A 14,424-nucleotide genomic window follows, 5' to 3' on the forward strand; every position below is an offset into this window, starting at 1 on the left:
CATTTCATCTTACTTACAAGAAGGGTTAGGAGATCCCAGGGCCTTCCAATGCCAGATAGGTTCAAATGCAAATCGACTGCTGAGACCAAAGTCTTCAGTTTTTGAATTAAATTAGAAAGAGATTATGTGTTTCATTGCCAATTCTTTTACTTTGTGCGTGAGCAAATACACCTAGATTCCACCACGTGCCGACTTGTTTCTAATGCCAACTTTAAATGAGGAATTTGGTATTTACCAGATTTTAGGGCTCGTCCGGGATTTGAACCCGGGACCTCTCGCACCCAAAGCGAGAATCATACCCCTAGACCAACGAGCCACGTAAAATGGAGTTTTAGCAATTTTCTATCAAGGAAATGTGGCTCCGATCTGTCACTGACTTGAAAGGCAATGGTCAAGTAGTTTGTTTGGCATGGGCTCTTTCCATGGCTCCACTGCCAGATTCAGCTTTCAGATTACATTGGACGACACCATACTTTGACGCAAAACATTTAACCAAAATTCGAATTTGAATATTTCAGTCAAAAGTGACAGCAGAATCGTAATGAAAAAACTTAGTGTGTAACTGTGACTTAATCAACTCATATGAGCTTTCTAGCAAGAATCATAACCCTAGACCAATTAGCCACGTAAAATAGAGTTTTAGCAATTTTCTATCAAGGAAATGTGGCTCCGGTCTGTCAATGACATGCAAGGCAACGGCCAAGTTGTTTGTTTTGCACGGGCTCTTTCCATGGCTTCACTGACAGATTTAGCTTTCAGATTACATTGGACGACAGGAAACATTTGACACAAAACGTTGTACCAAAACTCAGACTCGATTCTGTGATGGTAAAATCGTGATGAACTTGCCACACCGATGACACTTTCTTTTGCATCCCACTTGATAAGTAAGCAACATCATTAAATCCATGCATCCTCTTCTAAGCAAAGTGGTCTCATCTGGGACCTCTCGCACCCTAAGTGATAATCATACCCCTAGACCAGCAAGCCACGAGAGGCATGTCCTGCTTGTTTGTTCCTCATATTTTTCTGTTGATTGCAGTTGAAGCAGGTTCTGCAAAGGGGCCAAAATCCTATACTACACTTTTGCTTCCTCCTAAACTTGTTAGGGGATCCCAGGGCATTCAGAAGTCAGATAGGTTGAAATGCAAATCGACTGCCAAGAGCAAAGTCTTCATTTTTTGGATAAAAGCAAAGAAGATAAATGGCTTCATTGCCTATTACCCGTTCTTCTACTTTTTGCATTAACAAATATGCCTTGTTTCCACCACCTTAACTGTAAGGTGGACTTTAAATTAGGGATTTGGCGACAAACGAGAGCCATACCCTGAAACGCAAATTGACCTCTGAGAGCGAAGTCTTCAGTTTTCGGATTAAATCAGAAAGGTTTAATGGCTATATTGCCCATTACTCATTCTTCGACTTTAGAAAAGATGTAAAAATAATGGATTCCAGCACAATGACCATTTCCCTACACCATTCTCAGCTGCACGTTACTTACCTGGCATTTCATCTTACTTACAAGAAGGGTTAGGAGATCCCAGGGCCTTCCAATGCCAGATAGGTTCAAATGCAAATCGACTGCTGAGACCAAAGTCTTCAGTTTTTGAATTAAATTAGAAAGAGATTATGTGTTTCATTGCCAATTCTTTTACTTTGTGCGTGAGCAAATACACCTAGATTCCACCACGTGCCGACTTGTTTCTAATGCCAACTTTAAATGAGGAATTTGGTATTTACCAGATTTTAGGGCTCGTCCGGGATTTGAACCCGGGACCTCTCGCACCCAAAGCGAGAATCATACCCCTAGACCAACGAGCCACGTAAAATGGAGTTTTAGCAATTTTCTATCAAGGAAATGTGGCTCCGATCTGTCACTGACTTGAAAGGCAATGGTCAAGTAGTTTGTTTGGCATGGGCTCTTTCCATGGCTCCACTGCCAGATTCAGCTTTCAGATTACATTGGACGACACCATACTTTGACGCAAAACATTTAACCAAAATTCGAATTTGAATATTTCAGTCAAAAGTGACAGCAGAATCGTAATGAAAAAGCTTAGTGTGTAACTGTGACTTGATCAACTCATATAAGCTTTCTAGCAAGAATCATACCCCTAGACCAACGAGCCACGTAAAATAGAGTTTTAACAATTTTCCATCAAGGAAATGCTGCTCCGGTCTGTCAATGACATGCAAGGCAACGGCCAAGTTGTTTGTTTTGCACGGGCTCTTTCCATGGCTTCACTGACAGATTTAGCTTTCCGATAACATTGGACGACAGGAAACATTTGACACAAAACGTTGTACCAAAACTCAGACTCGATTCTGTGATGGTAAAATCGTGATGAACTTGCCACACCGATGACACTTTCTTTTGCATCCCACTTGATAAGTAAGCAACATCATTCAATCCATGCATCCTCTTCTAAGCAAAGTGGTCTCATCTGGGACCTCTCGCACCCTAAGTGATAATCATACCCCTAGACCAGCAAGCCACGAGAGGCATGTCCTGCTTGTTTGTTCCTCATATTTTTCTGTTGATTGCAGTTGAAGCAGGTTCTGCAAAGGGGCCAAAATCCTATACTACACTTTTGCTTCCTCCTAAACTTGTTAGGGGATCCCAGGGCATTCAGAAGTCAGATAGGTTGAAATGCAAATCGACTGCCAAGAGCAAAGTCTTCATTTTTTGGATAAAAGCAAAGAAGATAAATGGCTTCATTGCCTATTACCCGTTCTTCTACTTTTTGCATTAACAAATATGCCTTGTTTCCACCACCTTAACTGTAAGGTGGACTTTAAATTAGGGATTTGGCGACAAACGAGAGCCATACCCTGAAACGCAAATTGACCTCTGAGAGCGAAGTCTTCAGTTTTCGGATTAAATCAGAAAGGTTTAATGGCTATATTGCCCATTACTCATTCTTCGACTTTAGAAAAGATGTAAAAATAATGGATTCCAGCACAATGACCATTTCCCTACACCATTCTCAGCTGCACGTTACTTACCTGGCATTTCATCTTACTTACAAGAAGGGTTAGGAGATCCCAGGGCCTTCCAATGCCAGATAGGTTCAAATGCAAATCGACTGCTGAGACCAAAGTCTTCAGTTTTTGAATTAAATTAGAAAGAGATTATGTGTTTCATTGCCAATTCTTTTACTTTGTGCGTGAGCAAATACACCTAGATTCCACCACGTGCCGACTTGTTTCTAATGCCAACTTTAAATGAGGAATTTGGTATTTACCAGATTTTAGGGCTCGTCCGGGATTTGAACCCGGGACCTCTCGCACCCAAAGCGAGAATCATACCCCTAGACCAACGAGCCACGTAAAATGGAGTTTTAGCAATTTTCTATCAAGGAAATGTGGCTCCGATCTGTCACTGACTTGAAAGGCAATGGTCAAGTAGTTTGTTTGGCATGGGCTCTTTCCATGGCTCCACTGCCAGATTCAGCTTTCAGATTACATTGGACGACACCATACTTTGACGCAAAACATTTAACCAAAATTCGAATTTGAATATTTCAGTCAAAAGTGACAGCAGAATCGTAATGAAAAAACTTAGTGTGTAACTGTGACTTAATCAACTCATATGAGCTTTCTAGCAAGAATCATAACCCTAGACCAATTAGCCACGTAAAATAGAGTTTTAGCAATTTTCTATCAAGGAAATGTGGCTCCGGTCTGTCAATGACATGCAAGGCAACGGCCAAGTTGTTTGTTTTGCACGGGCTCTTTCCATGGCTTCACTGACAGATTTAGCTTTCAGATTACATTGGACAACAGGAAACATTTGACACAAAACGTTGTACCAAAACTCAGACTCGATTCTGTGATAGTAAAATCGTGATGAACTTGCCACACCGATGACACTTTCTTTTGCATCCCACTTGATAAGTAAGCAACATCATTAAATCCATGCATCCTCTTCTAAGCAAAGTGGTCTCATCTGGGACCTCTCGCACCCTAAGTGATAATCATACCCCTAGACCAGCAAGCCACGAGAGGCATGTCCTGCTTGTTTGTTCCTCATATTTTTCTGTTGATTGCAGTTGAAGCAGGTTCTGCAAAGGGGCCAAAATCCTATACTACACTTTTGCTTCCTCCTAAACTTGTTAGGGGATCCCAGGGCATTCAGAAGTCAGATAGGTTGAAATGCAAATCGACTGCCAAGAGCAAAGTCTTCATTTTTTGGATAAAAGCAAAGAAGATAAATGGCTTCATTGCCTATTACCCGTTCTTCTACTTTTTGCATTAACAAATATGCCTTGTTTCCACCACCTTAACTGTAAGGTGGACTTTAAATTAGGGATTTGGCGACAAACGAGAGCCATACCCTGAAACGCAAATTGACCTCTGAGAGCGAAGTCTTCAGTTTTCGGATTAAATCAGAAAGGTTTAATGGCTATATTGCCCATTACTCATTCTTCGACTTTAGAAAAGATGTAAAAATAATGGATTCCAGCACAATGACCATTTCCCTACACCATTCTCAGCTGCACGTTACTTACCTGGCATTTCATCTTACTTACAAGAAGGGTTAGGAGATCCCAGGGCCTTCCAATGCCAGATAGGTTCAAATGCAAATCGACTGCTGAGACCAAAGTCTTCAGTTTTTGAATTAAATTAGAAAGAGATTATGTGTTTCATTGCCAATTCTTTTACTTTGTGCGTGAGCAAATACACCTAGATTCCACCACGTGCCGACTTGTTTCTAATGCCAACTTTAAATGAGGAATTTGGTATTTACCAGATTTTAGGGCTCGTCCGGGATTTGAACCCGGGACCTCTCGCACCCAAAGCGAGAATCATACCCCTAGACCAACGAGCCACGTAAAATGGAGTTTTAGCAATTTTCTATCAAGGAAATGTGGCTCCGATCTGTCACTGACTTGAAAGGCAATGGTCAAGTAGTTTGTTTGGCATGGGCTCTTTCCATGGCTCCACTGCCAGATTCAGCTTTCAGATTACATTGGACGACACCATACTTTGACGCAAAACATTTAACCAAAATTCGAATTTGAATATTTCAGTCAAAAGTGACAGCAGAATCGTAATGAAAAAACTTAGTGTGTAACTGTGACTTAATCAACTCATATGAGCTTTCTAGCAAGAATCATAACCCTAGACCAATTAGCCACGTAAAATAGAGTTTTAGCAATTTTCTATCAAGGAAATGTGGCTCCGGTCTGTCAATGACATGCAAGGCAACGGCCAAGTTGTTTGTTTTGCACGGGCTCTTTCCATGGCTTCACTGACAGATTTAGCTTTCAGATTACATTGGACGACAGGAAACATTTGACACAAAACGTTGTACCAAAACTCAGACTCGATTCTGTGATGGTAAAATCGTGATGAACTTGCCACACCGATGACACTTTCTTTTGCATCCCACTTGATAAGTAAGCAACATCATTAAATCCATGCATCCTCTTCTAAGCAAAGTGGTCTCATCTGGGACCTCTCGCACCCTAAGTGATAATCATACCCCTAGACCAGCAAGCCACGAGAGGCATGTCCTGCTTGTTTGTTCCTCATATTTTTCTGTTGATTGCAGTTGAAGCAGGTTCTGCAAAGGGGCCAAAATCCTATACTACACTTTTGCTTCCTCCTAAACTTGTTAGGGGATCCCAGGGCATTCAGAAGTCAGATAGGTTGAAATGCAAATCGACTGCCAAGAGCAAAGTCTTCATTTTTTGGATAAAAGCAAAGAAGATAAATGGCTTCATTGCCTATTACCCGTTCTTCTACTTTTTGCATTAACAAATATGCCTTGTTTCCACCACCTTAACTGTAAGGTGGACTTTAAATTAGGGATTTGGCGACAAACGAGAGCCATACCCTGAAACGCAAATTGACCTCTGAGAGCGAAGTCTTCAGTTTTCGGATTAAATCAGAAAGGTTTAATGGCTATATTGCCCATTACTCATTCTTCGACTTTAGAAAAGATGTAAAAATAATGGATTCCAGCACAATGACCATTTCCCTACACCATTCTCAGCTGCACGTTACTTACCTGGCATTTCATCTTACTTACAAGAAGGGTTAGGAGATCCCAGGGCCTTCCAATGCCAGATAGGTTCAAATGCAAATCGACTGCTGAGACCAAAGTCTTCAGTTTTTGAATTAAATTAGAAAGAGATTATGTGTTTCATTGCCAATTCTTTTACTTTGTGCGTGAGCAAATACACCTAGATTCCACCACGTGCCGACTTGTTTCTAATGCCAACTTTAAATGAGGAATTTGGTATTTACCAGATTTTAGGGCTCGTCCGGGATTTGAACCCGGGACCTCTCGCACCCAAAGCGAGAATCATACCCCTAGACCAACGAGCCACGTAAAATGGAGTTTTAGCAATTTTCTATCAAGGAAATGTGGCTCCGATCTGTCACTGACTTGAAAGGCAATGGTCAAGTAGTTTGTTTGGCATGGGCTCTTTCCATGGCTCCACTGCCAGATTCAGCTTTCAGATTACATTGGACGACACCATACTTTGACGCAAAACATTTAACCAAAATTCGAATTTGAATATTTCAGTCAAAAGTGACAGCAGAATCGTAATGAAAAAACTTAGTGTGTAACTGTGACTTAATCAACTCATATAAGCTTTCTAGCAAGAATCATAACCCTAGACCAATGAGCCACGTAAAATAGAGTTTTAGCAATTTTCTATCAAGGAAATGCTGGCTCCGGTCTGTCAATGACATGCAAGGCAACGGCCAAGTTGTTTGTTTTGCACGGGCTCTTTCCATGGCTTCACTGACAGATTTAGCTTTCAGATTACATTGGACAACAGGAAACATTTGACACAAAACGTTGTACCAAAACTCAGACTCGATTCTGTGATAGTAAAATCGTGATGAACTTGCCACACCGATGACACTTTCTTTTGCATCCCACTTGATAAGTAAGCAACATCATTAAATCCATGCATCCTCTTCTAAGCAAAGTGGTCTCATCTGGGACCTCTCGCACCCTAAGTGATAATCATACCCCTAGACCAGCAAGCCACGAGAGGCATGTCCTGCTTGTTTGTTCCTCATATTTTTCTGTTGATTGCAGTTGAAGCAGGTTCTGCAAAGGGGCCAAAATCCTATACTACACTTTTGCTTCCTCCTAAACTTGTTAGGGGATCCCAGGGCATTCAGAAGTCAGATAGGTTGAAATGCAAATCGACTGCCAAGAGCAAAGTCTTCATTTTTTGGATAAAAGCAAAGAAGATAAATGGCTTCATTGCCTATTACCCGTTCTTCTACTTTTTGCATTAACAAATATGCCTTGTTTCCACCACCTTAACTGTAAGGTGGACTTTAAATTAGGGATTTGGCGACAAACGAGAGCCATACCCTGAAACGCAAATTGACCTCTGAGAGCGAAGTCTTCAGTTTTCGGATTAAATCAGAAAGGTTTAATGGCTATATTGCCCATTACTCATTCTTCGACTTTAGAAAAGATGTAAAAATAATGGATTCCAGCACAATGACCATTTCCCTACACCATTCTCAGCTGCACGTTACTTACCTGGCATTTCATCTTACTTACAAGAAGGGTTAGGAGATCCCAGGGCCTTCCAATGCCAGATAGGTTCAAATGCAAATCGACTGCTGAGACCAAAGTCTTCAGTTTTTGAATTAAATTAGAAAGAGATTATGTGTTTCATTGCCAATTCTTTTACTTTGTGCGTGAGCAAATACACCTAGATTCCACCACGTGCCGACTTGTTTCTAATGCCAACTTTAAATGAGGAATTTGGTATTTACCAGATTTTAGGGCTCGTCCGGGATTTGAACCCGGGACCTCTCGCACCCAAAGCGAGAATCATACCCCTAGACCAACGAGCCACGTAAAATGGAGTTTTAGCAATTTTCTATCAAGGAAATGTGGCTCCGATCTGTCACTGACTTGAAAGGCAATGGTCAAGTAGTTTGTTTGGCATGGGCTCTTTCCATGGCTCCACTGCCAGATTCAGCTTTCAGATTACATTGGACGACACCATACTTTGACGCAAAACATTTAACCAAAATTCGAATTTGAATATTTCAGTCAAAAGTGACAGCAGAATCGTAATGAAAAAACTTAGTGTGTAACTGTGACTTAATCAACTCATATGAGCTTTCTAGCAAGAATCATAACCCTAGACCAATTAGCCACGTAAAATAGAGTTTTAGCAATTTTCTATCAAGGAAATGTGGCTCCGGTCTGTCAATGACATGCAAGGCAACGGCCAAGTTGTTTGTTTTGCACGGGCTCTTTCCATGGCTTCACTGACAGATTTAGCTTTCAGATTACATTGGACAACAGGAAACATTTGACACAAAACGTTGTACCAAAACTCAGACTCGATTCTGTGATAGTAAAATCGTGATGAACTTGCCACACCGATGACACTTTCTTTTGCATCCCACTTGATAAGTAAGCAACATCATTAAATCCATGCATCCTCTTCTAAGCAAAGTGGTCTCATCTGGGACCTCTCGCACCCTAAGTGATAATCATACCCCTAGACCAGCAAGCCACGAGAGGCATGTCCTGCTTGTTTGTTCCTCATATTTTTCTGTTGATTGCAGTTGAAGCAGGTTCTGCAAAGGGGCCAAAATCCTATACTACACTTTTGCTTCCTCCTAAACTTGTTAGGGGATCCCAGGGCATTCAGAAGTCAGATAGGTTGAAATGCAAATCGACTGCCAAGAGCAAAGTCTTCATTTTTTGGATAAAAGCAAAGAAGATAAATGGCTTCATTGCCTATTACCCGTTCTTCTACTTTTTGCATTAACAAATATGCCTTGTTTCCACCACCTTAACTGTAAGGTGGACTTTAAATTAGGGATTTGGCGACAAACGAGAGCCATACCCTGAAACGCAAATTGACCTCTGAGAGCGAAGTCTTCAGTTTTCGGATTAAATCAGAAAGGTTTAATGGCTATATTGCCCATTACTCATTCTTCGACTTTAGAAAAGATGTAAAAATAATGGATTCCAGCACAATGACCATTTCCCTACACCATTCTCAGCTGCACGTTACTTACCTGGCATTTCATCTTACTTACAAGAAGGGTTAGGAGATCCCAGGGCCTTCCAATGCCAGATAGGTTCAAATGCAAATCGACTGCTGAGACCAAAGTCTTCAGTTTTTGAATTAAATTAGAAAGAGATTATGTGTTTCATTGCCAATTCTTTTACTTTGTGCGTGAGCAAATACACCTAGATTCCACCACGTGCCGACTTGTTTCTAATGCCAACTTTAAATGAGGAATTTGGTATTTACCAGATTTTAGGGCTCGTCCGGGATTTGAACCCGGGACCTCTCGCACCCAAAGCGAGAATCATACCCCTAGACCAACGAGCCACGTAAAATGGAGTTTTAGCAATTTTCTATCAAGGAAATGTGGCTCCGATCTGTCACTGACTTGAAAGGCAATGGTCAAGTAGTTTGTTTGGCATGGGCTCTTTCCATGGCTCCACTGCCAGATTCAGCTTTCAGATTACATTGGACGACACCATACTTTGACGCAAAACATTTAACCAAAATTCGAATTTGAATATTTCAGTCAAAAGTGACAGCAGAATCGTAATGAAAAAGCTTAGTGTGTAACTGTGACTTGATCAACTCATATGAGCTTTCTAGCAAGAATCATACCCCTAGACCAACGAGCCACGTAAAATAGAGTTTTAACAATTTTCCATCAAGGAAATGCTGCTCCGGTCTGTCAATGACATGCAAGGCAACGGCCAAGTTGTTTGTTTTGCACGGGCTCTTTCCATGGCTTCACTGACAGATTTAGCTTTCCGATAACATTGGACGACAGGAAACATTTGACACAAAACGTTGTACCAAAACTCAGACTCGATTCTGTAATGGTAAAATCGTGATGAACTTGCCACACTGATGACACTCTCTTTTGCATCCCACTTGATAAATAAGCAACATCATTCAATCCATGCATCCTCTTCTAAGCAAAGTGGTCTCATCTGGGACCTCTCGCACCCTAAGTGATAATCATACCCCTAGACCAGCAAGCCACGAGAGGCATGTCCTGCTTGTTTGTTCCTCATATTTTTCTGTTGATTGCAGTTGAAGCAGGTTCTGCAAAGGGGCCAAAATCCTATACTACACTTTTGCTTCCTCCTAAACTTGTTAGGGGATCCCAGGGCATTCAGAAGTCAGATAGGTTGAAATGCAAATCGACTGCCAAGAGCAAAGTCTTCATTTTTGGATAAAAGCAAAGAAGATGAATGGCTTCATTGCCTATTACCCGTTCTTCTACTTTTTGCATTAACAAATATGCCTTGTTTCCACCACCTTAACTGTAAGGTGGACTTTAAATTAGGGATTTGGCGACAAACGAGAGCCATACCCTGAAACGCAAATCGACCTCTGAGAGCGAAGTCTTCAGTTTTCGGATTAAATCAGAAAGGTTTAATGGCTATATTGCCCATTACTCATTCTTCGACTTTAGAAAAGATGTAAAAATAATGGATTCCAGCACAATGACCATTTCCCTACACCATTCTCAGCTGCACGTTACTTACCTGGCATTTCATCTTACTTACAAGAAGGGTTAGGAGATCCCAGGGCCTTCCAATGCCAGATAGGTTCAAATGCAAATCGACTGCTGAGACCAAAGTCTTCAGTTTTTGAATTAAATTAGAAAGAGATTATGTGTTTCATTGCCAATTCTTTTACTTTGTGCGTGAGCAAATACACCTAGATTCCACCACGTGCCGACTTGTTTCTAATGCCAACTTTAAATGAGGAATTTGGTATTTACCAGATTTTAGGGCTCGTCCGGGATTTGAACCCGGGACCTCTCGCACCCAAAGCGAGAATCATACCCCTAGACCAACGAGCCACGTAAAATGGAGTTTTAGCAATTTTCTATCAAGGAAATGTGGCTCCGATCTGTCACTGACTTGAAAGGCAATGGTCAAGTAGTTTGTTTGGCATGGGCTATTTCCATGGCTCCACTGCCAGATTCAGCTTTCAGATTACATTGGACGACACCATACTTTGACGCAAAACACTTTACCAAAATTCGAACTTGAATATTTCAGTCAAAAGTGACAGCAGAATCGTAATGAAAAAGCTTAGTGTGTAACTGTGACTTAATCAACTCATATAAGCTTTCTAGGGAGAATCATACCCCTAGACTAACGAGCCCCGTGAAACAGCGTTCTAGCAAATTTCTTTTAAGGAAATGCGGCTCCGATCTGTCACTTGAAGGCTGACTTGACATTGACTTGAAAAGCAATGGTCAAGTAGTTTGTTTGTCATGGGCTCTTTCCATGGCACCGAATGCACGAGTGCCATATCCTGCTCGTTTGTTCTTTATATGTTTCCCAGTTATTTCTGTTGGTTGCAGTGGAAGCATGCTCTGCATTGTCACCCAGATGCTTCACTCTACTTTTGCTTCCTCCCAATCTTGTTAGGGGAACCCAGGGCATTCCAAGGCCAGATAGGTTGAAATGCAAATCAACTGCTGAGGGCCAAGTCTTCAGTTTTCGGATTAAATCTGAAAAGGTTAATGGTTATATTGCCTAGTTTCCACCACCTGGGTGAACTTAGTTCTAATGTGGATTTTAAATGCAGGATTTGGTATTAACCAGAATTTAGCCTAAAGGCTCGTCTGGGACTAAATCCGGGACATCCTAAGCGAGAATCATACCCCTAGACCAACGAGCCACGTAAAACAGCGTTTTAGCAAATTTCTATCAAGGAAATGCGGCTCCGATCTGTCACAGATTTGAAAGGCAATGGTCAAGTAGTTTGTTTGGCATGGGCTCTTTCCATGGCTCCATTGCCAGATTCAGCTTTCTGATTACATTGTTTGGCATGGGCTATTTCCATGGCTCTACTGCCAGATTCAGCTTTCAGATTACATTGGACGACACCATACTTTGACGCAAAACATTTAACCAAAATTCGAATTTGAATATTTCAGTCAAAAGTGACAGCAGAATCGTAATGAAAAAGCTGAGTGTGTAACTGTGACTTAATCAACTCATATAAGCTTTCTAGCAAGAATCATACCCCTAGACCAACGAGCCACGTAAAATAGAGTTTTAGCAATTTTCTATCAAGGAAATGTGGCTCCGATCTGTCACTGACTTGAAAGGCAATGGTCAAGTAGTTTGTTTGGCATGGGCTATTTCCATGGCTCCACTTCCAGATTCAGCTTTCAGATTACATTGGACGACACCATACTTTGACGCAAAACACTTTACCAAAATTCGAACTTGAATATTTCAGTCAAAAGTGACAGCAGAATCGTAATGAAAAAGCTTAGTGTGTAACTGTGACTTAATCAACTCATATAAGCTTTCTAGGGAGAATCATACCCCTAGACTAACGAGCCCCGTGAAACAGCGTTTTAGCAAATTTCTTTTAAGGAAATGCGGCTCCGATCTGTCAATTGAAGGCTGACTTGACATTGACTTGAAAAGCAATGGTCAAGTAGTTTGTTTGTCATGGGCTCTTTCCATGGCTCCATTGCCAGATTCAGCTTTCTGATTACATTGTTTGGCATGGGCTCTTTCCATGGCTCCACTGCCAGATTCAGCTTTCAGATTACATTGGACGACACCATACTTTGACGCAAAACATTTAACCAAAATTCGAATTTGAATATTTCAGTCAAAAGTGACAGCAGAATCGTAATGAAAAAGCTTAGTGTGTAACTGTGACTTGATCAACTCATATAAGCTTTCTAGCAAGAATCATACCCCTAGACCAACGAGCCACGTAAAATAGAGTTTTAACAATTTTCCATCAAGGAAATGCTGCTCCGGTCTGTCAATGACATGCAAGGCAATGGCCAAGTTGTTTCTTTTGCACGGGCTCTTTCCATGGCTTCACTGACAGATTTAGCTTTCCGATAACATTGGACGACAGGAAACATTTGACACAAAACGTTGTACCAAAACTCAGACTCGATTCTGTAATGGTAAAATCGTGATGAACTTGCCACACCGATGACACTCTCTTTTGCATCCCACTTGATAAATAAGCAACATCATTCAATCCATGCATCCTCTTCTAAGCAAAGTGGTCTCATCTGGGACCTCTCGCACCCTAAGTGATAATCATACCCCTAGACCAGCAAGACACGAGAGGCATGTCCTGCTTGTTTGTTCCTCATATTTTTCTGTTGATTGCAGTTGAAGCAGGTTCTGCAAAGGGGCCAAAATCCTATACTACACTTTTGCTTCCTCCTAAACTTGTTAGGGGATCCCAGGGCATTCAGAAGTCAGATAGGTTGAAATGCAAATCGACTGCCAAGAGCAAAGTCTTCATTTTTTGGATAAAAGAAAAGAAGATAAATGGCTTCATTGCCTATTACCCGTTCTTCTACTTTTTGCATTAACAAATATGCCTTGTTTCCACCACCTTAACTGTAAGGTGGACTTTAAATTAGGGATTTGGCGACAAACGAGAGCCATACCCTGAAATGCAAATCGACCTCTGAGAGCGAAGTCTTCAGTTTTCGGATTAAATCAGAAAGGTTTAATGGCTATATTGCCCATTACTCTTTCTTCGACTTTAGAAAAGATGTAAAAATAATGGATTCCAGCACAATGACCATTTCCCTACACCATTCTCAGCTGCACGTTACTTACCTGGCATTTCATCTTACTTACAAGAAGGGTTAGGAGATCCCAGGGCCTTCCAATGCTAGATAGGTTCAAATGCAAATCGACTGCTGAGACCAAAGTCTTCAGTTTTTGAATTAAATTAGAAAGAGATTATGTGTTTCATTGCCAATTCTTTTACTTTGTGCGTGAGCAAATACACCTAGATTCCACCATGTGCCGACTTGTTTCTAATGCCAACTTTAAATGAGGAATTTGGTATTTACCAGATTTTAGGGCTCGTCCGGGATTTGAACCCGGGACCTCTCGCACCCAAAGCGAGAATCATACCCCTAGACCAACGAGCCACGTAAAATGGAGTTTTAGTTAGCAATTTTCTATCAAGGAAATGTGGCTCCGATCTGTCACTGACTTGAAAGGCAATGGTCAAGTAGTTTGTTTGGCATGGGCTATTTCCATGGCTCCACTGCCAGATTCAGCTTTCAGATTACATTGGACGACACCATACTTTGACGCAAAACACTTTAGCAAAATTCGAACTTGAATATTTCAGTCAAAAGTGACAGCAGAATCGTAATGAAAAAGCTTAGTGTGTAACTGTGACTTAATCAACTCATATAAGCTTTCTAGGGAGAATCATACCCCTAGACTAACGAGCCCCGTGAAACAGCGTTCTAGCAAATTTCTTTTAAGGAAATGCGGCTCCGATCTGTCACTTGAAGGCTGACTTGACATTGACTTGCAAGGCAACGGCCAAGTTGTTTGTTTTGCACGGGCTCTTTCCATGGCTTCACTGACAGATTTAGCTTTCCGATAACATTGGACAACAGGAAACA

The 14,424-nt window shown here is 41.3% G+C and overlaps 9 non-coding genes across 9 annotated transcripts; all 9 read right to left on the bottom strand.

Moving 5' to 3' along the window:
- Window positions 1-244: 244 nt before the first annotated feature.
- trnap-ugg lies at window positions 245-316 on the bottom strand. Its single transcript has one exon. It is a non-coding gene; the product is annotated as a tRNA-Pro (tRNA).
- A 1,433-nt stretch (window positions 317-1,749) lies between these two features.
- trnap-ugg lies at window positions 1,750-1,821 on the bottom strand. The gene has a single exon. It is a non-coding gene; the product is annotated as a tRNA-Pro (tRNA).
- Window positions 1,822-3,254: 1,433 nt separating this feature from the next.
- trnap-ugg lies at window positions 3,255-3,326 on the bottom strand. Its single transcript has one exon. It is a non-coding gene; the product is annotated as a tRNA-Pro (tRNA).
- A 1,433-nt stretch (window positions 3,327-4,759) lies between these two features.
- Window positions 4,760-4,831, bottom strand: trnap-ugg. The gene has a single exon. It is a non-coding gene; the product is annotated as a tRNA-Pro (tRNA).
- A 1,433-nt stretch (window positions 4,832-6,264) lies between these two features.
- trnap-ugg lies at window positions 6,265-6,336 on the bottom strand. Its single transcript has one exon. It is a non-coding gene; the product is annotated as a tRNA-Pro (tRNA).
- Window positions 6,337-7,770: 1,434 nt separating this feature from the next.
- Window positions 7,771-7,842, bottom strand: trnap-ugg. The gene has a single exon. It is a non-coding gene; the product is annotated as a tRNA-Pro (tRNA).
- A 1,433-nt stretch (window positions 7,843-9,275) lies between these two features.
- trnap-ugg lies at window positions 9,276-9,347 on the bottom strand. Its single transcript has one exon. It is a non-coding gene; the product is annotated as a tRNA-Pro (tRNA).
- Window positions 9,348-10,779: 1,432 nt separating this feature from the next.
- Window positions 10,780-10,851, bottom strand: trnap-ugg. The gene has a single exon. It is a non-coding gene; the product is annotated as a tRNA-Pro (tRNA).
- A 3,012-nt stretch (window positions 10,852-13,863) lies between these two features.
- Window positions 13,864-13,935, bottom strand: trnap-ugg. The gene has a single exon. It is a non-coding gene; the product is annotated as a tRNA-Pro (tRNA).
- Between the last annotated feature and the right edge of the window lie 489 nt (window positions 13,936-14,424).

This window comes from Sander lucioperca, chromosome 8, assembly GCF_008315115.2.
Source record: "Sander lucioperca isolate FBNREF2018 chromosome 8, SLUC_FBN_1.2, whole genome shotgun sequence".
NCBI lineage: Eukaryota > Metazoa > Chordata > Actinopteri > Perciformes > Percidae > Sander > Sander lucioperca.